Source organism: Myotis nattereri (assembly GCF_964212035.1).
Source record: "Myotis nattereri genome assembly, chromosome: 1".
Lineage (NCBI taxonomy): Eukaryota > Metazoa > Chordata > Mammalia > Chiroptera > Vespertilionidae > Myotis > Myotis nattereri.
In genome coordinates this window covers 216,865,628-216,890,238 of record NC_138075.1, presented here as the reverse complement: position 1 = coordinate 216,890,238, position 24,611 = coordinate 216,865,628, and the positions used below count along the sequence as shown (strand labels likewise).

The 24,611-nt window shown below is 45.0% G+C and overlaps 1 pseudogene across 1 annotated transcript; it reads left to right on the top strand.

Annotated features, from left to right (window-relative positions):
- The first annotated feature begins 8,828 nt into the window (after nt 1-8,828).
- LOC308516122 (small ribosomal subunit protein eS27-like) lies at nt 8,829-9,078 on the top strand (annotated as a pseudogene). The gene has a single exon. The product of its transcript is annotated as a small ribosomal subunit protein eS27-like (transcript).
- Nucleotides 9,079-24,611: the final 15,533 nt, after the last annotated feature.

The following is a 24,611-nucleotide window of genomic DNA, read 5'->3' as shown; positions in this document are numbered from 1 at the left end:
TGATGCTGGCAAGTTGCACAAACTCACAGGAAGCTGAGTGCTGCCAGCAGGAAATTCTGCCAAATCGACTCAATGAATTATAATCATTTGTAATCAGTCCATTAATTAACTGGGCACAAAAGGATTTTGTAAAGAGTTCAAAAGTATTTTCCCAAGTAGGTTGAAGATACCCCTCCCACCTCATTTGCTTACATGGACACTTCACTCAACAAACCCGAATTTTATTCAAAGAAAAAACATCCGTTTCAGTCTTGTCTGAATTTTCCAAATTTCCACAAATGATAATGAAAAAGGATCCAAATGAATAAACCTCTGGTGTAAAATAGGAAAAAGCAAAACAAAACAAAAAACTCCACAACCCCAGACCAAAACCAGAGGAGTAAAGGGAAGAAATCAAACAAGCCGGCATAGTCATTGATCACCAACAAGGACACGGATTAAAGCAGAAGAAAGGACACGTTTCTGTTTTCAGGCGCTTACGTTTTAATCAGCGATTTACAGCGTAATTACCAAAAGAAACATTATTGGCCAACTGTCAGCGTTTGGCTAGGATTTCTCTTTCTCCTTTCAATAGTGGCTGAAAAAGAAGAGAGATGTTTTCAAATTCTGGGCCCTCAAGCAAAAAGTTTTAAAAAGCAGCTTTCTAATCATTCTAAAAATTACTCCTGAAAAGGAAAAACTCAAACAAACTGCCCAAAGTAGGCGAGCTCACTGTAGCAGCATATTCAAATATACTAGTGCAGAGAAGCAAAAGAAGATAAAAACTACCTGTAATCCTACCGTTAAAGATAAACTGTTAATTTTTTTACATTTTTCTTGGATTTTTATATGCATGTATTTGCCTGTGTATTTATTTGCCAAATAGTATTCCACATAGTGCTTGAAACCAATTTTTTTCTCTCTTAAATAACAAGTCAGCAACATGTTTCATTGCAATAGGCAAACAATCACATTATTCATGAAGTATTTCACTTCATAAGTGTTTCATAATTGACTCAACCAATCCCTATTACTGCCATCAAAGATAATGCTGGAATTAGGTCTCATGGTTGTGTCTTTGTGTACATCTTTGATTATTTCCAGAGGAAATGACATGAGTGGGTGAAAGAGCATAGCATACCCATTTATCTTCAGTTTGAATGACATTCAAAATATTTAAGCAGTTTGGGCTAGAGATTAGGCATGGGATCGCAGACAGATTAACTGCTAAATCTCAATCTGAGTATATGGTGGAGACCAGGACTGCTAGGTGGCTAATTGGGAAGTTTCAATGAAATGATATATGTAGGTGTTCCCAGCAACTCAGTGCCAGGCACATAACAGATGCTTCATAAATGTCAGGTCCTTTTCTTCGGGGGGCGGGGGGGGGGTGGTGGGGGAGATAGAGAGAGAGAGGCAGAGAGAGAGAATTGGCAGGAAGAAGGAATGGGAACTGAGAAGGAGCCCTAGCAAACAAAAAATGTGGGTCTACATGCGTTTTTATTTGTTTTTTCACAGCTAGCCTAGCTGCTAGAGAGTGCCCCCAGCCTAGCATGGAAGCTTACTGTGCATTATTTCAGCCCCCCCGCCTCCGCCCCCCGCCCTTGGGTGTTATGAAAGGCTAAAACCCACACACAGGGCAGAGTAGAGCTTGTTTACTGCAAGATTCATGTCTGGTCTTGAAAGGTACTTTCCTCCCTGCCCCACAACCGCTGATGAAAAGGAAGATGGATGCTGCACCGAGGGCGTGGGTGATGCATGCAAATTGGGTTCTGCCTGGGCAGGTTGGGTTGGGGAGGGCTTCTTCCTAACCCACTTGCACACCTGGATTCCTGTGCCCAGGTGACAGACAGGCAAGCTCTTTCCCTGCCCCCAACGCCCAGCCCCGCTTCTCTGGAGACTCTCCGGAGCAGGGATCTCCTAGGAGTCCTTAACGCGTCAGAACGCATTTCAGTCAACCACGGCCTTTCCCAGGGGCACCTGCGTTTCAGGATGCAGAGCTCTCAGCGGGATGCGGGGGCTGTCAGTGTTAAAGGGTTTATTAATCATTCAGGCAGCTCTGGTTTCTTCCCTACCCTTCCTTCCAACAGCTATTTTTGAGCATGTGACAGGCTAAGCTGTGTCACACACTGAACCACCATGAGCAAGACAAACAAGCTCTCTGCCCTCTTGGAGCTTATGTTTTGGTTTAAAAGACAGAAAGAAACCCAAGCACACAAATGCATGCCCAGTTCTGAGGTCACCAGGAGCATTTACAATGGGTGGGGTGATCAGGAAAAACCGCTCCTCCCCAGGGACAGTGATATTTAAATCCCATTCTCTTTGTAAAGTTTCTTTTTTTTGTCCAGAAATGAGCATGTCAGTCACTAAATCACTAGAGGAGATGGATGCTTTGGTCTATTTTAATAATACAAACTTACATTTATTGAATGCCCACTATGTGCTAGGCAGGCCAACAGGCATACTGTTGTACCTAGTCTTTTTGTTAGTTTATGGAGAGAATTAGGTTAACTAACAACCATCTTCCATATATTGACACACCTTTGACACAGGAATTATCTCCAAAAATTTGATAGGTTTTCTTAAAATCAAGCTAGAAGTAAGTGGCAGAGCAAAAATCCTCGCCCAGCTCTGCTTGGCTCCACCAGCAGTGTTTTTCTATGACAGCGTGTCCCCTCCCTTTCCCAAGAGGTGAGAGAGAGGCTCTTGGCAGCAGGTTGCCCTGTGAACTTGTTTCACAAAAGGGAAATGGTTTGATTTAGAATTTACCTGGATGAGTTTCATGCAAATGACAAAGGCCTTTTACTTCTGCCCCGCTGTAAAGTCCTTAAACCTTGAATTTCTCCCTGATTCTCTATAACCCTTCCCCTGGAGGAAATAACTGAAGGAAATAATCCAATTGGGTCCGTTGATGTTCACTTGTGTTGCCAGAGACACACAACCCAGGTGCCTCCCTCCCTGCCTCTTTCTCTTCCTCCCTTCCCTGTCCCCAGATTGGGTTGAATCTCATTGATGTAACTGTCTCATGTTTGCATTTGCCTCCCTGTCCCGGAGCTCATTGTCGTTACAGATTCAAACAATAGCCCTGCACTTGGATCCCCGGTGGTGGCAGCTTTGGATGTTAGTACCATGTTACTACTAGGAAGCAGAAACATTGAGTAGAAAGCATGGCATTGTAAGGAAGTGCCTGATATTTTATCATTAGAAATCTGTTCAGAATATTCTGTCATAACACAGATGCCCTTTGAGGAGAAATGCCTTGAGTGTTTCCAGCTAATAACTTAAGGATGGATATCAATAGCATTTACATGTGTATGAAACTTCCCAAAGTACCTTAACGTATATTAAATTCTGTGGTCTTCCCCCAAACCAGAGGTTCTCAACCTGTTGGTCGCGACCCCTTTGGCAGTCGAACGACCCTTTCACAGGGGTTGCCTAAGACCATCCTGTATTTCAGATATTTACATTACAATTCATAACAGCAGCAACATTACAGTTATGAAGTAGCAACAAAAATAATTTTATGGTTGGGTCACAACATGAGGAACTGTATTTAAAGGGCCAGAAGGTTGAGAACCACTGCCCCAAACCATGAGATGGGTCACAAACCATTATTTTCACTACAGACAAAGGAGCATGTAATACCTATCTGTAAGAATAGATAAAAAGTGACTGGTCCCAGGTCACCCAGCTGGTAACTGATCCATCTGAGACTCAAATCCAAGGTTTTGAAAGTTGAGGTCAAGTACTCTTTCCAAACACTGTTTAATGCTATGAATCAATTGGTCGGGGCCTTATTCCAGAAGAAACAGGACATGAGATAAACAGAGAAGTGAAGATGTGAGGATTGGTTTACTAATTCATTTATCAATTTAACAATTTATGGAACACTGTCACCTACTGTATAATACTATATGAAAACCTAAGCACCAGGAGAATAATGCTTGTACTAGTATATGGCAAAGACTTGCTAGCATTTTCTTCTATTCCCTGGCTCTACGGATCAACTACATTTCCCAGTCTCCATTGAGGTTGCATTTAAGCTAATGGAACCTGAACAGAAAATCTGTTCCTCCCTGCTCTTTCCCGTTAATGCAGTTGAGCATGGACAGCAGGGAAGCTCTGAAATTATTTTGCTCCTGCCAATTTGGAACACCCATTAGACACAAACTTCTATTATATTAAACCACTGAATATTTGGAGTTTATCTTTTATAATGACTGGTGTTACCAGAGCTTCTTAATCAGGTTGCAGGAAAGAATTAATCCCTAATGTCCTAAGGCAACCATTCTAGGAAATGAATTAACTTCTGTCCTTTGCATCTAACATGGTGCTAGAAAATAATCACTCACCTAATTTTCCATGGAGTTTAATTCTCTTGTGGAACCTCTGTTGAGAAAGGCTGGATACACTAGAGCAATCCCTGTTCTCCAGGGATTTACCATAATCTAGGTGTGAAAAATTGGACAATTGTCCAAATCTTTAAAAGGGAATATGAAGAGAGTACTCCTTTGACTTCTCTTCCTCCTTATGACAAGCCTGGGAAAGAGACTAAAGTATTATTGCCATTTTACAGATAAACAGATTAGGAAATTGAGTAAATGCTCAAGGTCGCTCAGCTAGGAAGAGGTGGAGCCAGGATTTGAACCTATGTCTAAGAGACTCTTGCTCATGCCAGGAGGGATTCTGTTCATGCCACTGCAAAATAAGCAAGTTTAATCTAATCCACAATTCTCTTTAGGGTACCACAAGGACCAAAGGGCCCAAGACCTTTCTCAGTTTTCAAGGACAAAGATTACACTGCCCTCTGGAGAGGATGGGTCTCTTTCTAGCATCTCTGGTGTTGATTACTCCTGAGGTTACAGTCTCTTCATCAGAATTTTTCTATCTGGGGCCTGTTTATAGGAAAGTGGTAACAATATCATTAAAAGCCATTTATAGAAGTGAATGAGTAAAAGAAGGGTCATCTGACATTCTGACTTTAAGAAAAGTGGACTAATTTATGAAAATTTGGGAGGTGCGATTAGGAAAGCAGAGGATTGTTAGTTTATGGAGAGAATTAGGTTAACTAACAACCATCTTCCAAAAGCTTAATTAAGTCTCTCAGCCCTCAAGTGAGGCCAGGAAATAATTGATTGCATTTCTGGTGGGAGAAGTGACAGGGGAGATAATTTGCCTGTGGCCAGCCAGGGAACCAGCATCTGTCCTGGGATTAACATGTAAGATTTTCTGGCTCTTTGTTTAACCTTTGAATCTGGAATGCTCAAGGCCCAGAAGAATTTTTGTGTGTGTGAGAACCCCAGAGCAGGAACGTCAACCAAGAGACTCCATGAGAATAAAATACCAAATAATTAAGGATTCACTCCTTAGTAATTTTCTGTCCTTCAACGAAGTAACCCAGATAACGCACTGCTTACGGGAGTCAAGGCCACACGGGTTTATTTTAATAAGTGCAGGCACTTTTTATTGTAAGGCTTGCTCGTCACCCCGTGATGAAAATATTTGGAGACCTTATTTAAAACAATGTCTGGAACAAACTAGAGAGAAAGAGAAAGGAAATGGGTGGGAAAGAAAAGAAGAAGGAGTTACAGAAGAGGGAAGAATGCATTCTAGAAGAAGAATTAGCCGAAACCGGTTTGGCTCACTGGATAGAGCGTCGGCCTGCGGACTGAAGGGTCCCGGGTTCGATTCCGGTCAGGGGCATGTGCCTGGGTTGCGGGCATATCCCCAGTAGGAGATGTGCAGGAGGCAGCTGATCGATGTTTCTCTCTCATCGATGTTTCTAACTCTCTATCTCTCTCCCTTCCTCTCTGTAAAAAATCAATAAAATATATTTAAAAAAAAAAAAGAATTATTAAATTCACCAATTATTGAATGCTCATTCTGTGCAAGGAACTTTTCAAATGTTTCCTTACAAGAACGCTACACGGTAGGCATTTAATTACTTTATAGGAATGTGGAAACTGAGGCTTAGATGGGAAGCATTTTGTCCAAGCTAAGCGGGGACAGGATCAACATTAGAATCCAAGTTTGAAAGCGTGTTCCCTTAATGTGTAAAACAAACAAACTAACAAACAAATAAACAAACAAAAACAAAGCCAACCCAGTCCTGTCTGCCTCCTGCGTGTCTTTGCCTTTATTCCTCATGTAGAGCACTTCACTTCGGACACTTCCGGTTTCCCCCAACCCAGCAATTCTAGGACACCAGCTGTGTGTCCCACAATTTGACTCAATTCTGATACCATCCACTTTAGATACCAATCACAAGCAGTAGGCTCCCAGGTTACCCACAACTTCCGTCTGACTTGGCTACAAATCAAAGGACCTCATGACCTTCACCCCTTGGATTTGATTAATTTGAGAGAGTGGCTCACAGAATCCAAGGAAATATGTACTTAGATTTACTAGTTTATTTTAAAAGGAGAAGAAAAAAGAATAAAGATGAACATACAGAAGGAAGTGATGCACAGGGGCAAGGTGTGTGGGAAGGGGTGCAGAGTTTCTGTGACCTCTCCGGGTGTGCCATTCACCCTGCGCAGCCACCTGTTCACCAACCTGGAAGCTCTCTGAACCCCAAACTATTAGAATTTTTATGGAGGCTCCATCACAGAAGAATGATTGATCCTTAACTCCATTTCCAGGTCTTCTCCCTTCTCGAGAGAATGGGGGGATGGTGCTGGAAATTCCAAGCTTCTAATCATGGCTTGTTCTTTCTCGTGCCTACCCCATCTAGGAGCCAACCAGTAGTTCACCCAGGGGCAGCTCATTATAACAAAAGGCACTCCTCTCACCCAGGAAATGACAAGCTTTTCAGGAGCTCTATGCTAGGAACATGAAGCAGAGACCAATATCTATTATTTTACACTCAACCACTGTGCTGTAGTGCCTTTCACCTACAGATTTGACAAGAAGAGAGGGGAGAAGGGCCTTTGGAATGCATGTGCTTACATGTGTCTGTTTTTCTTTGCTCAACTGTAAGCTCCTTGAGGACCAGAATCAAGATTTCATATCTTTGTCTCCCCAGAGCCTAAAGCAGTTCATGAAAGGCAATACATGTTGCATGAATGGACATCTGCAAAGGCTGAGGATCAAATATCTCACCTTCTCATCGAATCCTGAAGTCATCGTTGGTCTCTCAGGCTCTCAAAATGTAGGTCAAATGAACTTGCCTTCCTCCATCTTCCCTACAGCCAACTCCACGGGCTGAGGAAGTCCCAGGCTCTCTCTGGACTGTCTGCAAATTCTTGGGTTCAGGGACAGCCTTGTGCTCTCAGCATCTCCCTCAGCCCCCCACCCCTAGGTCAGCCTGCTGTTCCTGCTATGCATTATGAATCTGATCCCAGCTCCATCACTTGCCAGTGATGTGACCTTAGGCAGGTCATGCTTGGAATCAGACTCAGTTTCTTCTTCTATAAATGAAGGTTATGATTTAGATGAGGATGGCAGACTCAGATGCCTTCAGGGTCAGGCAAGTATTGAGAATGAGGGATGCAAATCTTTAGTGGAAGATAATCTTTAGTGTAAATTATGGCCAATAGGAAAGGGTACCCCTGCCTTCTACTACTACTCGTCTTCAGTTAATGGTTTAGTGTGGGAATGAGGGCTCAGTGTGGTCACATTTCCAGATTTTTTAAAAAGACGCAGGGAGTGTGGATTTTTATGTGAAATCTTCCAATTCTTAAATGTTGGCGCAAACATGTTCAGAAACACAGAGAGCCAAAGTTAGCATATCTGTGTGCCGAATTCAGCCCAGGAGCCTCGAGGGTGCAGCCTCTGGGCTGGATGATGTCCAAAGTCTTTGCCACATCGGAAAGGATTTGGCCTCACAACAGGCTGTCCCTTCAATCTGTACGTTTTTGGCTCTCTGTACTGTTTCTGCTACAGTTTAAGCAGAGTGGACGAGGGCTTAAGTGTAACCGTGTTTATAAACACCCCGAAGAATTCCATATGGTATGCCGAATGTGAAGTTGGCTTAATTTGAAGAGATTAAATGTACTCAGGCAATTTCAGAGCTGTCTGTTTTGTAAATCAATGCGATTTGTCAGTGGCAGGCCAGGAAGGGATGAGCTTTGGGAAGTGCAGCTGGTGTGACCAGGAAGCCCAGTGGCTGGAGCAGAAGAGGCAAGTCAGTGTGGATGCCGCTCTCACATCACTTCCTCTCTGCACTACACATGCACATATGCACACACACACCACACATGGACACAGTCCCCATGCCCCTCCCCCACTCTGATTTAGTCTTCTGCTTCTTAATTTGAAACTTATCCAAATGAAAAATACTTCCTTTATGCATTCAGGGCCATGTGGGGAATGCTTAGCAATCTGGGACCAGGTATCTGAACTGATCATGGCAGAAGCCCTCAATGAGGAACCCGAATGCTAGGGATGCAGACCCTTCCTCCTCTGGCATTCACTACCTATAGGGGCTCAGATAATCATGCCCCTCTTCAAGCTTCTGTTCTTATCTGTAAAATAATGGACATGAACTTGGATGTCTTCAGTCCCCTCCAGCAGTAACAATATTTGGGATCTTTGATCCCCCATGAGACAGATCACTCCTGTTCTCTTTTAACATTGTTTCTGCTGCAGAAAATGGACAACAACGTCGTGGCCCACTCACCACTAACTATTGTTTCTGCTTCAGAAAATGAACAGTTGTGTCCCACTCACCACTAACTATTGGGTAGTGGGCAGCATGGAAGCTGAACTGGAGATTGGAAAGACTCATGAGGCGACAAAAGACCAGTGATGGACTGAAAGACGGACCACTTAAACCTGAGCCACACGTTTCAGGTTTACCTCAGATAAACTTCTGGCCTTTCCGACAGTGATGACCTCCCCACGACAATATGCCTCTCGCTACGGATCTCCTCCATCCCTCTCCAGAAGAGGAGAAAACACAAGAAGAAACGCCTGGTGCAGAGCCCCAATTCCTGCTTCATGGATGTGAAATGCCCAGGGTGCTATAAAATCACCACCATCACTTACCATGCAGAAACGGTAGTGTTGTGTGTTAGTTGCTCCACTGTTCTCTGTCAGCCAACAGGAGGAAAGTCAAGGCTTACAGAAGGATGCTCCTTCAGAAGGAAGCAGCACTAAAAGTGCCTCAAATCAAGATGAGTGGGGAACCATCCAACAAACACATTTTGGATACAAAAAGAGATAAACTTCTGTACAAGGTAAGGGGATGTTACAGTAGTACCCTACTTCAAGGTATCAACTTCTCCATTGAGTTCAGGTGTAAAAAACTAGAGGAAGTTCTTTTTTTTCTTACCCCTTTATTCGTTGTCTACTAGTGACTAGCTGGGAGAGCAAGTCCAAAGCTGGGTGGGCTACCTCCTGGCAGGGAGGAGAAGTGAAGACTGGATTATGGGGCTCATGGAGGTCAGAGAAGAAGGCATGTATGTAGGGAAGAGCATCTTCAGGGTGGTGGGGGTGAACCTGGAGGGAGCCTGGAGCAGTCCCTGGGGTGGAGTGCTGACTTCTGAGGTTCAGTGTGGTTGAGGTTGCACAGTTCATTCGAAGAGCCCAGAAGGGGATGAACACCATGGAACCACCAAGAGGGTTTACTAATTCAATACTCAAGTAAGCTGTATGGTTTTGAATTCTCTGCTTCCAACATCCCATTTAAAATTTGTATATATATTTTAGGTTTAGTGGGAAGGAAACCTAAAAACAATATTTCCTTCTGATTATGAAACTAATAAATAAAAGTCCCATGCATAGGGGAAATGATATAAACGTGATGGTGTAGCCATACTGGAGAAAACTGTGCTGTGGTAAACTATGTGTAGAGTGTGATACTGTTTATATGAAAAAGAAAGGCCCCACAGCAATGCCATGTGCTGTGTGAGGATGTCATTATGGAAGTAAATGCATAGGAACTGATATCAGAGGACTCTCAAAGGAACTGCTATCTGTGGCTGTCCTGGACAGGGTGCCACAGATTGGGTGATGGGTAAAGGGTTTCAAAAGCAACAGTTTGCCTAGAATGGAATGTAAATAAAATTTGATAAAAATTAAAAGAATGAGATGACTCTGCTTGCTCTGATAAATTTTGGTTATTTCCCCTCCAACCTCCCCCCTACCCCCTGAAGGAAACGATTAAATGTGCTTACCTTTGGGGAGATGGACAGAGGGTGTAAGCAGACAGGAAGTTCCACTATTAGTTTTGTACTTTGCTAGGCCCTCAATTTTCTAATCATGTTTATATATTACCTTTTAAAAATGCCAATAGAATTTTCTGTGTAATAAGACAGTGGGCCTCTTTTTGCTCTTTTCTTTATATTCAACTATTAAAGTAAACTAATAGATTTTATTTGAAAGGAACTTGCACAAAGTAATATGTGATCTGTATTGATAATTTTGAAAATAGAGAAAAACATAAAAAACAAAATTTAAATCATCCATATTCTCCCAATAAGACATGATAGTCACTAACAGCATTTTGATGGTTGCCTCATCCAGTCTTTTTTCTCATGTCCATTAAATGTCTATTTTAATAAAATTGAGTTATATTTTATGTTCAATTTTGTATTATTTCTTTTACTTAATAAGATATAGCATTTGCCATGCTATTAAATATTCTTTAAATAATATAATTTGTAATCCTATATAATAAAAGGCTAATATGCAAATAGACAGAATGGCAGGACAACAGGAACAACCCGAACAACCCATCATGATGAGCGCTGACCACCAGGGGGTGTGTTCAGAGCATAGCTGGTGTTGGCCACGGCGGGATGGTGGAGCAGGTGAGTGGGGATGCCCGACCAAGGCAGAGTGCTGGTCACTGACATTGGGGCAAGCCTCTGGTGGTTACTGAAAATTCTTTGCTCCCACGTGTCGCGGTCCCACCTGGCACTCACATCTGCTGTCAGCGCTGGCTCCATTCACACCCGCAGCTGGCACTGGAGCCACCCCTCGCACCCACTGCTGGTGCCTGGTGCCAGCCCCAATCACTCAGCACCATCAGTGAGTGTGAGCAGCAGCTGCTGGCCCTGAGTGCTCCTGAGGGCTTCTCCACCTTTCCCTGCTCCTGAGGGGTACTCAGGGCAGCAGCTGCTACTCGCACCCACTGAGGGCACCAGCCCTGCTAGCACCTGCTGCTGGCGCCGGCCCCAATTGCTCTCCACCATCAGTGGGTGCGAGTGGGGCCGGCACCATCAGTGTGTGGGAGTGGCGGCAGTGGGAACAGGGCTGCCAAAGACAGGGAACCGGGGGCTGTGGCAGGAGGGGCCAGGTGGGGGCACAGAGGATGAGGCAAGACCCGCCCCGTGCCTATCGCAGCCTCGCAGCCCACAGTTCCTTTCAAGGTGCACGAATTCGTGCACTGGGCCTCTAGTAGATAATAAGAGTACTATGCATGCACATACATATGAATATCTATCTATATATCTATATATATCTATATATCTCTATATATCTATATATCTACACTAATAAAAGAGAAACATGCAAATTGGTGCCACTCCGCTACCCTTCCCATTGGCTAATCAGGAAGATATGCAAATTAACTGCCAGCCAAGATGGCGGCCAGCAGCCAGGCAGCTTGAAGCGAACATGAGGCTTGCTTGCTTCAGTGACGGAGGACTCCAACGTTCCCCGTCTGCTGCTGGCCTCTGAGCTTGCAGTTTGAAACATTGTTACAAATATAAAAGCTAAACAAAACCCCAGAAACCTGCTTTCAGCCAGCCGGGATCTCAGAGCTGGAGCTGAAACAGTGTTTCGATTATAGAGCCCAAACAAACTAGATACCTGCTTTCAGCAGCCGAGGCCTAAGAGCTGGAGCCAAGCCTCAGAGCTAAAGCTGGCCCAGAATAAAAAAAGAAAAGAAAAAAAGGAGCGGTTGGGAGCTTCAGTCACCCGCCAGCCTGAAAACAGCCCTCAGCCCCTCACCCAGACTGACCAGGCACCCCAGTGGGGACCCTCACCCTGAAGGGTGTGTGACCAGCTGCAAATAGCCATCATCCCCTCATCCAGGCTGGCCAGGCACCCCAGTGGGGACCCCTACCCTGATCCAGGACACCCTTCAGGGCAAACCAGCCGGCCCCCACCCGTGCACCAGGCCTCTATCCTATATAGTAAAAGGGTAATATGCCTCCCAGCACTGGGATCAGGGGAGCCGTGAGGCCTCCTGGAACTGGGATCAGCGTGACAGGGGGCAGCACCCAAACCCCCTGATCGCCCTGTGGCTCTGTGTGTGACAGGGGGCTGGGCCACAACCTCCCTATCCACCCTGCTCTGTTCGTGACAGGGGAAGGCGCCCCAACCCCCTGATCAGTCCTGCTCTGTGCCTGATAGGGGGGAGCTCCCCAACCCCCTGATTGCCCTGCAGCTCTGTGTGTGACAGGGTGCGGCGCCCCAACGCCCCCCCACGGGCCCTGCTCTGTGTGTGATGGGGTAGAGCCATAACCTCCCCATGGGCCCTGCTCTGAGTGTGACAGTGGCGGCATCCCAACCCCCTGATCGGCCCTGCTCTGTGGGTAATAGAGAGCGGCACCCCAACTGCCCCCCACGGGCCCTGCTCTGTGTGTGACAGGGTAGAGCCATAACCTCCCCATTGGCCCTGCCCTGAGTGTGACAGGGTGCGGCGCCCCAACCCCCTGATCCGCCCTGCTCTGTGTGTGACAGGGGGCAGTGCCCCAACTCCCCTATCGGCCCTACTCTGTGAGTGACAGGGGGGACCTCCTCAACCCCCTGATTGGCCCTGCTCTGTGTGTGATGGGGGAAGCTCCCCAACCCCCTGATCAACCCTGCTCTATGTGTAACAGGGTACAGAGCCCCAACCCCCCTGTTTGGCCCTGCTCTGTGCATGACAGGGGGTGGCGCTGCAACCTCCCCATCGACCCTGCCTTGAGTGTGATAGGGGGTGGTGCCCCAACCCCCCAATCGGCCCTACCCTGAGCGTGACTGAGGGTGGCATTGCAACTTCCCGATCCACCCTGCTCTGTGCATGACAGGGGGCGGCGCCCCAACTCCCCAATCGGCCCTGCTCTGAGCCCGACCAGGAGCTGCACCTAGGGATTGGGCCTGCCCTCTGCCACCCGGGAGCAGGCCTAAGCCAGCAGGTCATTATCTCCTGAGGGGTCCCAGACTGCGAGAGGGCACAGGCCGGCTGAGGATCCCCCCCTCCCCCTGAGTGCACAAATTTTTGTGCACTGGGCCCCTAGTATATATATGATCATACATAGTAGTCAAGCATGAAATAAGGGCTTTACTTGAATTGTCTCATTTCATCCTTCCAACAGGCCCATAGGTAATGTTATCCCCATTTTATAGATGAGGAAGCAGAGGTTCAGCCAGGTTACATATAGAACTGGCCCAAATGCCAAAGCCACTGGGTGGCTAAGCCAGGTCTCAAACTCATACTTATTGTCTTAACTACTGTGTTAAGCAGGATCTGCAACAAGTATTTACCTAACCCCCTATTATTGGACATACGCTTGCTTAAAAATTTCTACTATGTTGAATGACACAATAATGAATATCCCTATACAGTTTGTCCTCATCTCAGAATTCCTTGCTTAAGCTAAATTCCTCATAGTGGAGGACATCTTTCAGGTTCTTGCAACCTATTGCCAGCCCCCTTTGCAGGTGTGCTTTGGAGCTATAGGCAAACCTTTTCTAAAGGAATGGCAACTGGGAAGGAGCTAAGAACCACAGCAATCACGGCTCTCCTGGGTTGAGGCTGAGCTGGATCCCGCTGACATTGTCTTCTCAATGATGGCACTCAAGTCACACCTGGCGCCCAGAGAGTTTTATTGAATTTCCCTACAATGCCATTATGCTCTGTAAACACAGAGTCAGGCGGAGCGGTGACCAAGGGCCCCTATCACACCACGTAAGGGCACATCTTGCTACATGCCTCCTCTCAAGTTTCTATTATTTCAAATGTCAAATGCACTTTGCCTCAAGCCTTCTTGGCCTTTAATTTTTAAATCCACATGCATTTAATTTATTTATTGGATTTCTATAGGACTTGAGGGGAAATTTAATTCGTATACTTCTGGTTCATCTTTGCTTAAACCACTCAATGGCTTAAAAAGCTTTGTTGGCTCTCTTAAATAAGAATTTTTTTGTGTGCAGCTTCTTTCCAGAAACAGGATGGTTAGGAGGGGGGTATTCTTATTGAAAAAATAAGTACAAAGCTAGGAAGGTGATACGCTTGGGGAAGGACAGGCTCCCAGCCATTCTTTCTTTCTCCTTCTTAAAAAAAAAAAAAAAATCCAATTTATTATTTATTTTTTCCTTTATGTTTTGTGCTTCTTTATGTCATATTCTTATTTTTAATTGAATTCATTGGTGTGACATCTATATATATAAAAACCTAAGCAACTTTTACAACCAGACGACCTGACTACCCGATGACTGGCCGGGAGCTATGATGCACACTGACCACCAGTGGGCAGATGCTCAATGCAGAAGCTGCCCCCTAGTGGTCAGTGCGCTCCCACAGCCAACCTTTGCGGCTGGCCAACCTCCCGCAGTCCCTCCCTCCCAGCTGGCCGGCCCCAGTCTCTCTATCGGGACTGGGCGAGCTGGCCCTGATTGCCAGCCAGGCCGTGGAACCCCACCCATGCACGAATTTGTGCACTGGGCCTCTAGTTGGTTAATAAAATTATATAGGTTTCAAGTGTTCAATTCTATAATACATCATCTGGATATTGTATTGTGTGTTCACCATCCCAAGCCAAGTCTCTTTCCATCACCATTTATGTCCCTTTTACCCTCTTCTATCTTCCCTCATCCCCTTTCCTTCAGATAATCACCATACTGTTGTCTGTGTCCCAGCCATTCTTTAAAACATTCTTGCTGATTAAGAGGTTACAGAAAGGTACAAATAATTGGTAAAGCTGTATCTTTTTCCTTGGCCTCGTCAGTTTAGTTTGAGAGCCCACCAATACTACAGGGATGTGCCAAGAAATTCAGAGGCACCTAAGAATAAAAAATTATCTCATTCAAAACAATTAAACAATTAATTGGTGACATCTGAAATACCCAATCTATTCTTCTTACTAAAATAACTGAGTTGAGATCCTTCTAGCCCAAAGCAGTCCAAACTTTATATTGTCTTAAGTTATTTCAACCTAGAGGTGGGTACGTGTGCAATTTCCATCAGACTGGGTACTTTTTTCATTTTCTTTTTACTTATTTTGGAAATTTTCAAACATTCAGAAAAATGGAAAAAATTGTATAGTGAACACCTATATGCACAACACCTCGATCCTACAGTGATTAATCTTTTGTCTATTTGCTTTATTGCACATCAATCCATCTCTCTATGCCTCTGTCAGTCCATCTTATTTCCTATAATATTAAATATGCAATGGGATTATTCTCCCAAATAAAGTAGCGTTCAGTGAAGAGGCTTGCCAGAAAAGTGCAAGCTGTATTTTGGAAAGACTCTTTTCCCATTTGAGTTACCATTCTTCCTCACAGAACCACACTGGCCTGCCCTACATTCAATGTGCTATGATTTTTGTCTCTATCAGTGTTACTTTAAATACTAGAGTTGGAGGTCAAAACCAAGTTTCCGCTGTTTCGCTCAGAAGACCTCTCCACACCCTTTTGACCATGAAGGGGAAGGTCTAAAGCCAACTGTAGAGGTGCTGGAGGTGAAGCAGGTCATCAGTAGGTGGCGCTCTTCCTCTGAACCATGACCCAGTCTCCATACCCCACCGCCAGCTGAGACCAGAAACTAACCTACAGAAAGTGACAAGAAAAGGAGTCTTTCGATGCTTTCAGTTTGGAAGGCTGCTTAGAGAGTCCTTGGCTGGAGTCTGTGGAAAGCTGTGCTTAACCATTCTCAGGGCCTTTTACGTGGAGGCAGCCGTCTTAGGCATCCTGATACCATTGAAAAAGGACAGGTGGTACATATCTGTGCTAAGAATCAGCACTAAAACATTTGGGAAAGAAATATCTGGGAAGAAAATTGGAGACATGACAGAATCCGAATGTTAATCAGTCATACTAGAATAATTTCATTAGGGAAGACATAGACTAATTCAACCCTTCATTATTTTTTTTGTTGATTCAGTGTTCACTATTGGGCAGGGGATGGAGTCTGGAATTTGTGGAGAAACAGCTTTTGGAGTCAGACATGGGTTTCTACCTGAGCCATTCACTGAGTAGCGACTCCATCTGTATAATGAAGATGATATACTTATAGGGCATTGAATTCCTTGACTCAACACATATTTTTTAAAAATTTATTTTATTTTTACTTATTTTTTTTTTATTTTTTTAAATATTTTATTGATTTTTTACAGAGAGGAAGGGAGAGGAAGAGGGATACAGAGTTAGAAACACTGATGAGAGAGAAACATCGATCAGCTGCCTCCTGCACACTCCCTGCTGGGGATATGCCCATAACCAAGGTACATGCCCTTGACCAGAATCGAACCTGGGACTCTTCAGTCCACAGACCGACGCTCTATCCACTGAGCAAAACCGGTCAGGGCAACTCAACATATATTGATCGATCATCTACTATGTGACAGACATTGTGCTGGAGCTGTGAACTAGGCAAGGTCGCTGCTCTCACGGAGCTCTAGGGCTGGCTGCATTTCATGACGGCTCTATCAGTATCTGCCATCCCACATCCCAAAACCTACTTATCTTGCAGAACTGAAACTTTCTCTGAACCTTTTGACCATCACCTCCTGTCCCCCCCACCCCTCTCTGCTTCTCTGAATTTGACTCTTAGATTCCACATCCAAGTGAGATCATGAAAAATGGCTGGTGCCCTGAGATTCTAGTGAGGGGAGGATAACAGTCCAAGCTGAGGTCAGAGTAGACAGGGTCATCGCATACAGGGACTTGTAAGCCAGAGCTGAGGGTTTGTTTTTTTTATCCAAGTGTAATGTGAAACTATTGAAAGATTCTTAGCAATGCAGAGATATAGTTTTATTTACATACTAGAGGCCCGATGCATGAAATTCGTGCAAGGAGCTCAGCCCTTGCAGCCCTGGCTTCGTCTGGAAAGTCGTTAGGCTGTCTGGTTTAATTAGCATATTAGGCTTTTATTATTATAGACTAGTGGCCCGGTGCACAAAATTCATGCACATTAAAAGGGAATTAATTAGAGGAAATATTTTAATATTGCTATTTGCTCTTTCTCTATAATAGAAGTGTCAGAGATGAAAGAAAATTAGTAAAATGTATCTGAAAATCTCCCTCCTGTCAGAGTCTGGGGCATGCTGTGGGACCCAGAGTCAAGTCCCCACCTACCCATGCATGCCTCAAAATGGCGCAAGACTCAGACCCTGCCAGACCCACCCCTGTCAAGCCCCGCTGGGTGGGGGGAGGAGGGGGGCGCAGCCTCAGGTCCTCTGTCAAGCCCCTCCAGGAGGGGGATGGGGCCTCAGGTCTTTTGTCAAGCCCTGCTGGATGGAGGTCCCAGCCTTAGGTCCTCTGTCAAGCCCCGCCGGGTTGGGGACACGGCCTCAGGTCCCCTGTCAAGCCCTGCTGGGCAGGGGGAGCAGCTTCAGGCTCTCTGTCAAGCCCTGCCTGGTGGGGGGGGGGGGCCTCAGGTACTCCATCCTGGCCTCAGGTCCCCTGGCCCCAGCATGAGGGCGCAAGGGTGAGAGGGCATGATGACCATTTGCATATTAGCTCTTTATTATATTGGATTAACAAGACCCTTTGGTGGCTGTGTGGTGAAAGGATGGAAGGGTAAGAACTGAAGTAGGAAGACTAATTAAGAGGCCACAGCCTCAGCCCAAGTGAGAGATGATGTCAGCTTGTACCTGCCTGGAATTAATGGACGGTAATGACAACACTGACAATGACTATCATTGCCTCAGTGGTTTCTGTATTCAGGCATTCTCTTAAGTGCTTTACGTGGATTATTTGTTTGTGTCCTCACAACAACCCTATGATGGAGGTTCTACTTTTATCCGAATGAGAGTTCCAGTCCTTTGTCCATTATCACATATTGCATAATACATGGGGGAAGCAGGCTCCTAACCCAGGCATGGAATCCAGTGGGAGGACTCAGGACTTTGGGTTTGGAGAAGGGCGAAAAAAGGCATTAAGGATGATTGATGCCTTGGACATTCAGGAGGAAGGTGGTCCCATATACTGAGATAGGGATGTCTAGAGTAGAGGGTTAGGAGAGGAAAGAGTTCTCATTATGCTGAGGATGGTACTAAGAAACAGAGACTCTGAGAAATTTGTCAGAGATTATAGAACTAGTAAATTGTAGACTTGGGATTGGCTGCCTGCTCTAACCACTGCACACACTGCTTCTCTTTAAATGAGCAAGTGTTTGGTAAGTGAAAAAGCACAGTTCCTAGCATAGTAAGTGATCAATAAGTCGTAGCTATTATTATTCTTACTAGAGGCCCGATGCACAAAATTCATGCAAGAGTAGGCCTTCCTTCTCCAGCTGCTGGCACTGGCTTCCCTCTGGCACCCAGGACCTGGGCTTCCCGCACAACCCCGGCTTCATCTGGAAGGTCTTCCGGTCTAATTAGCATATTATGCTTTTATTATTATAAGATTATTAAAATGTGGTTGGCCTTCTCTGGTATATATGGCATTGTGTTACTAAGAAATACAGCACAGTCTGTGCCCTCAGGAAAGATGCCATGTTTAGGGCAAATCCAGACTCACATGCATGGAAGTTAAAATGATTCAAGACAACCACACAACAACACGAACAGCAGCAGAAGAGGCGCTGCCAGCAGCCTGTGATGAAGTGTTGAAGGAAGGGTATATATCTAGCTGTACAGATTTCTTCAAATATCTAGAGGAATAGTAATGCCTTGTGCCTGGATTATTAACACATGTGCTCACAACAGGTGGACTCCTCTATAATTCACTCTGCCCTGTCAGGACTCCAACCAAATGTCAAAGATCGGAACAGTGACATTTACATTGTTTTAATTGCCCAGCAAGATTAATGTATGTGGACTTGTTAAGTAGTTCCCAAACAAAACAATGAAATTTAATATTTCTGCTGTGTGACAAAATTCACCCCTTTTTCTTTCTCTTTCCTCCATCCCTCACTTCTCCCCTCTTCACTCCCTCCCTCCCTCTTTCCCTGTCTCCCTCCCTCTCTTCCTCCCTTCTTTCCTTCTTTCTCTTTCCTCTTCATCCTCCTCCTTCTTTTCTCCCTCTCATCAATGAGGACAAGTTTTTACTAGTATAATCAAGACAAATTCCTTGAAGTTTTGATACCATAAAAATGAAAAACATGAGTTGTACCCACCTTTCTTGCTTTTCATACACATTTTTTTTTTCTGCTGTGCTTCCCAAAATGCCTGAGAATAGATCCTCTAAGTCAAGCTATGTTTTGGGAGGCTTTTCACATTTATTTAAAAAAAAATAAAATAAAAACACGAGCCCAGAAAGTTTAGAAATAGAGAACATTACGAAAAAACAACAACACAGAATTACACAACTCCAGTACAACTACTGATAGAAACTTGGTGTATTTCTTTATAGTTTTATTTTTATTTTCCTATGTTTATTTTATATAGTTACAATTTTAGTGTATTTGCAATCTTGTATCCTGCTTTTAGATGTAAATGTTTAGCAGGTACATCTTTCTATTAAGTAATCTTCCAATTTTTGCTGGAAGAATCCATTGAGTGAACCTCCCCTAATTTCTAAACCATGTAACTCAATAGCTTTTAGAATAAGGAAATAAATAAATAAAATAAAATAATAAACAGTGTTACTCTTTCTCTTAATGTTGAACTCATGTACAGGGGTTGAGCCTCTGGCTCTGAGTTTTGCCATTTGCGACAGCTGTGTGACCTTGGGCAATTACTTAACCTCTCTGGGCTTATTTTCTTCAGCCATTCAATGTCGATAAGGACGTGCCTACCTCAAGAGGAACGGGAGAATATCATTGCAATACCTACCGCAGGACCTGTCACATGATGAGTGCTCAATAAATGACAGCCATCATCACCACTGGTCATTATCACATTTAAGCTTCCAAACATGATTTTGGTGGAATGAGCACTGGATTATGGACCATAAAGTGGGGGCTCCGGAACTGGATGAGCGGTGACCAGGTGCTGATTTCTTTACCTGTAAAATGAAGAGTTAAAAACCTGTCCTGTCTCTTTCAGAAGAACCTGGAACGAGATAAACAGCTTCCTCATGCAGGACCTCATGCACATGAGATCTCATGCACACTTCGTGGTCCCAAAGGCACTGTCCTCTGGCAGCGGCAGGGGCAACAGGGCCTCTCTGATTACCAGCCCTCATTACAGAGCCCCTTCTGTTACTTAGAACAATGCTGTGGGAACACGATACTGTGCAAAGGTCAGCAAAGGCTTCCCCACCACACGCCTGGGCGGCTCCTTCCCTCCCGTTCACAGAAGGCCCAGAGCCACATGGCTCTGCTGTGTTAAGGAAACCCATACCTCAGGCTTTTTTTTTTTTTTTTCCCCCTGCCCTGTATTCATTTATTTTAGATATTCTATCAATGCCATTTGCACGGCTCAAGTTAGCCGCTGTCAGCATTTCCCATTTAGGCTGCTATTTCCAGGGGACGGTAATTTGATCGCAACATTTGTTCGGGGCAGCAGCCGGCCAAGGAGAGGTCTCAGTGCAAACGCATCTTCCACTCACTTAAAACCACGGCCAGTGCGGCGCGCTCCTTATGTGACCAATTTAAAATGACGGAGGTCGACAAAACACGCGGATATTTTGAAATCTGGGAGGTGGAGGGGGTTGCTTTGACACTGGCGTAAAGTTCATGGCTGCAGGTCACCAAGAGTTTATTCTCTAGCCTCCTTGGCAGGATCGCAGGAGCTGCGGGCGGTCCTTGCGCGCAGCCCGCAGACTCGGCCAGCTCCTTCCTCTGGGGAACGTGGGTCTGTGTGTGCCGCCTCCTAGCCTTTGTCCTCCTCGCCATTCCTCTCCCGGGAGGATATGGAATAAGTGGGGGAGGGAGATCCGAGTCAGCCCCTCCATCTTGGCAGTTTGCCCAGTGCGGGGAGCAGGCTGGCCAGGGAGCAGGGAGGGGGCCAGAAGACAGGTTGTTGTTAGGAGGCTGCCCTCCCACCTTTGCATACCTGGCCAGGTGTCACCTCCCCTGTCATCCTGGAGAAGCCTGAGAGGTATTCAGGGAATGGCTGCTGCTCCTGCTTCAGAGACTCATTCATTCAAGGGCTATTTATTGAGCACCTACTGTGCGTCTTGTGCTATGTAGCTTCCCCCAATCATGGAGGAATGTGCGATGACCCCTTTGATTAGGACTCAAAGGGGAACCTGAGGCCGCTTAGAGGCACAATTTGGGGCCGCGGTTTAGAGAAACCCTCTTTGCGGAAGTGGCATTTCGCTGGTGAAAGGAAGCTGTGCTGGAGGTGTGGGGAGGGCTTTGCGAGGCAGATGCATGACCAACACTATCTTTGAACAATTACCAGGTACAGGCACCAGGCTTCCTGCCGAATTTTGCATGTCTGAGCAGAAACACGTTTAGATATGAGACTTGGATACCTATTTAAGCTGCTTAAGTTAAAAGCAGAATTTTTTAAAAGAGGGGAAACTGATAAAACTCAAGGATAGAAAGCATAGCCAGACCTTGTTGGGCGTGAGATGGGAAATAGTGGTGCTGGGGTCCAACCCCAGCAGGTCCAGGGGTCCCCAAAGGTGTGGACGGAGTCGGCGACGAAGGAATGACACGGAGACAGTGTTCAGTTGATCAGCAGCCTAGCCAGGATCTCCAGCCAGGATCTCTAGCCAAGTTCTGGTCTGGATCTCCAGAGAGGTTCTGCTTAGGCTCTCTAGCCAGGTTCTGTGTCCATGTTGTCTTGCTAGGTTCTCCAGCCAGGTACTCCAGGTTCTCCAGCCAGGTTCTGTAGCCAAGTTCCCTCGCTAGGTTCTCCAGCCAGGTTCTGTCCAGTTTCTCCAGCCAGGTTCAGTCACCAGGTTTTAGTCAGGTTCTCTTGCCAATTTCTGTAGTCAGGTTCAGTCCAGGATCTTTTGCCATGTTCTCTCACTAGGTTCTGTCTCTAGGTTCTGAGGCCAGTTTCTGTCCAGGATCTTTTGCCATGTTCTCTCCAGCGAAGTTCTTCTGTCTCTAGAGAACGTTCTGTGTAGGTTCTGTGCCTAGGTTCTGTCTCCCTCAGTTCTGTCTTCTTACATCTGTATTTATACCAGTTGATTCCAATCCTATCAATCTCTATTCCAAAGGTTAGGGTGTTTCTTATCTCCATTCCAGGGAGTAAAGATTATGTAGCTTAAGCATGATTGTTCGTAGTTAAAGTGATTAATTACCCACCTGGCACTTAGTTAAGAGGTTTTATTCCCTCCCTAACTTCAGGGGAAAATCCCTACCTGGGGAAACAGCCTTTCTCAGAGACCTTGGTTAAAACACATAGTGCCAAGAAGGTGAGCAAACATATTAAGAACAGTATGCCATATATGCCAGGTCCCTTGAAACAGCAAGCATGGACCGGCTCCCGGCATAGTGGCTTCCTCCTCCTTTCCCTTAGGTTATTACCTGCTGGGGATGAAATCCTGGCTCCCTGCTTGGCCTTTTCTGACCTACCCCAGGAGGGAGGTTGGGGTACCACACTACAGCAGGGCAAAGAGGGGGAGTCTAGGGTGCTGGCCTTTGCTGGCAAAAGTGGAGGGGAGCCACAGTGTCTTCTTGTGGCGCTTGGCTGGAGTAGGGTACTTATTGTCTGAACTAGTAGCCCAGTGCATGGATTCGTGCACATTTAAAGGAAATTAGTTAGAAGAAAGATTTGTGGGGTAATTATGTTACTGCAACATGCGTGAGTCAACGTTTATTTTTAAATTGCCAGTGCGTGTCTTATGTACCAGCTGGCCGGTTGGTTAAATGGTCGGTCACTTAGCTTTTTATATACTAGAATATAGATGTTTCCTGTCCAAGCCATTTTGGTAGAGAGAGAGGCTTCTGCAGAGACCTTTGGTCTGTTCTCCTTGGTGTTTCTAGATTTGTAACTTCTCCAATATCCAATCTGGAACATGCAAGGCAAAAAGATAACCCAGGGGACTCATCCCTAGGCCATTGCTTGGATCTCATGTTCCCCAACTAGCCAGCTTTGTTTCAGAGACTTTTTATATTTGCCCACGTAATGCCTAGTGTTTTCGGTTGTACTTGGTGGGAAAAAGAGGGGAAAGAATGTCTACTGCATCTCCATGAAGATACAAGTCATTCAATATCCTTTTAACCAACTACTTTTCTACTGAATCAGTCAGAGTCAGTTCTGTCGTTTAAAACTAAAATCTTGTCTGACACAGAGAACTTAGTGGTGAATAACAGAAAAGCACTTGAGCAGGTTTTAACAGAACATGACTTATTAGAGGATAATCGACAAGCCCTAGCATCTCTTGGAGAGTCTGAAAGGAGTTGTGAAGCCAGCAATGAGGCCCAAACTACACTGGGACCAGCAGCAGTGGTGACGCCACTGTCACCATCACTGTGCCATCACTGGGCACAGACGCTGAGCATGACCGTCAGAGCCACAGTTCCTGGAATCCAGAAGATTCTGCCCTTACCTTTGCCAGGGAAATTCCATGTGGCCTCTGCTTCACTGAATCACTTCTTATTCAAAGTCTTATGTGTGGATGTTTGATTGAGGCCAAGTCAATGTCTGTGTCCTGGCTGCAAGGGATGCTGGGAAAACTATTTCTGGCTTCTGTCTAATGAAGATAAAGACATTTCCAAAATATAGAAAAGGTGTCTGAAAACATGACAAGTGACCACTACAGAGTTTATTTCAATAGTGTACATGAAAAAGCCAGTGAGGACCCAAAGTAAGGTGAAGTTAGAGGAGATGAAGAGGAGAAATGCATTTAAGAGATAATAAGGAGGTGGAATCAGCAGAAATTCATAACAGATTGGGTATGAAGCATGAAAATAAGAGGGAAGAATCTAGTTACAGGTCAAATATTTATGATTTTTAGCAAAAGATGACTAGTCATTTTTAAAATATATATATATTTTTTATTGATTTCTTAGAGGAAAGGAGAGGGAGAGAGAAATAGGAACATCAGTGATGAGAGAGAATCATTGATCGGCTGCCTCCTGCATGTCCCATACTAGGGATTGAGCCCACAGTCTGGGCATGTGCCCTGACTGGGAATTGAACCGTGACCTCTTTGGTTCATAGGTTAATGCTCATCCACTGAGCCCTGTCAGCTGGACAGATGATGACTAGTTATTGAGTCCATGGCTGATGAAGAATCTAATTCCTAATTCCCAATACTCCTTTGTTTGGAATAACTTTCCTGAAGAAAAGTACAGAAGACAGAGTTCATTTCTTTTTCAGCATCACCAAACATTGTTATTGTGCCTTCCAACAAGCCATTATTAGCATTAGGGGTGCTGCGAGCTAAGACCTGCAGAAACAAGCCGAGCAGATCTACAAGACAAACAAGCATTTCTGCAGAGTATCTTTCCTCAGGGTGTCGTGGTATACATCTTTTCTCGTATTGACCCTTGTTTTACATTCTATCAGCTTCCAAAATTTATTTGGAAGATTTATCACTAAAACACATCTACACACATGGATGTGTTTTAGAAGGTTCAAGGAGTCAATGGAATTGAGTCCAAAACTTTGCTATGATATTCTTAATTAACATCAACGAAGAAAGAAAATTGAATGGATTGTGTACAAGTGTTGCTCTGGACTAAA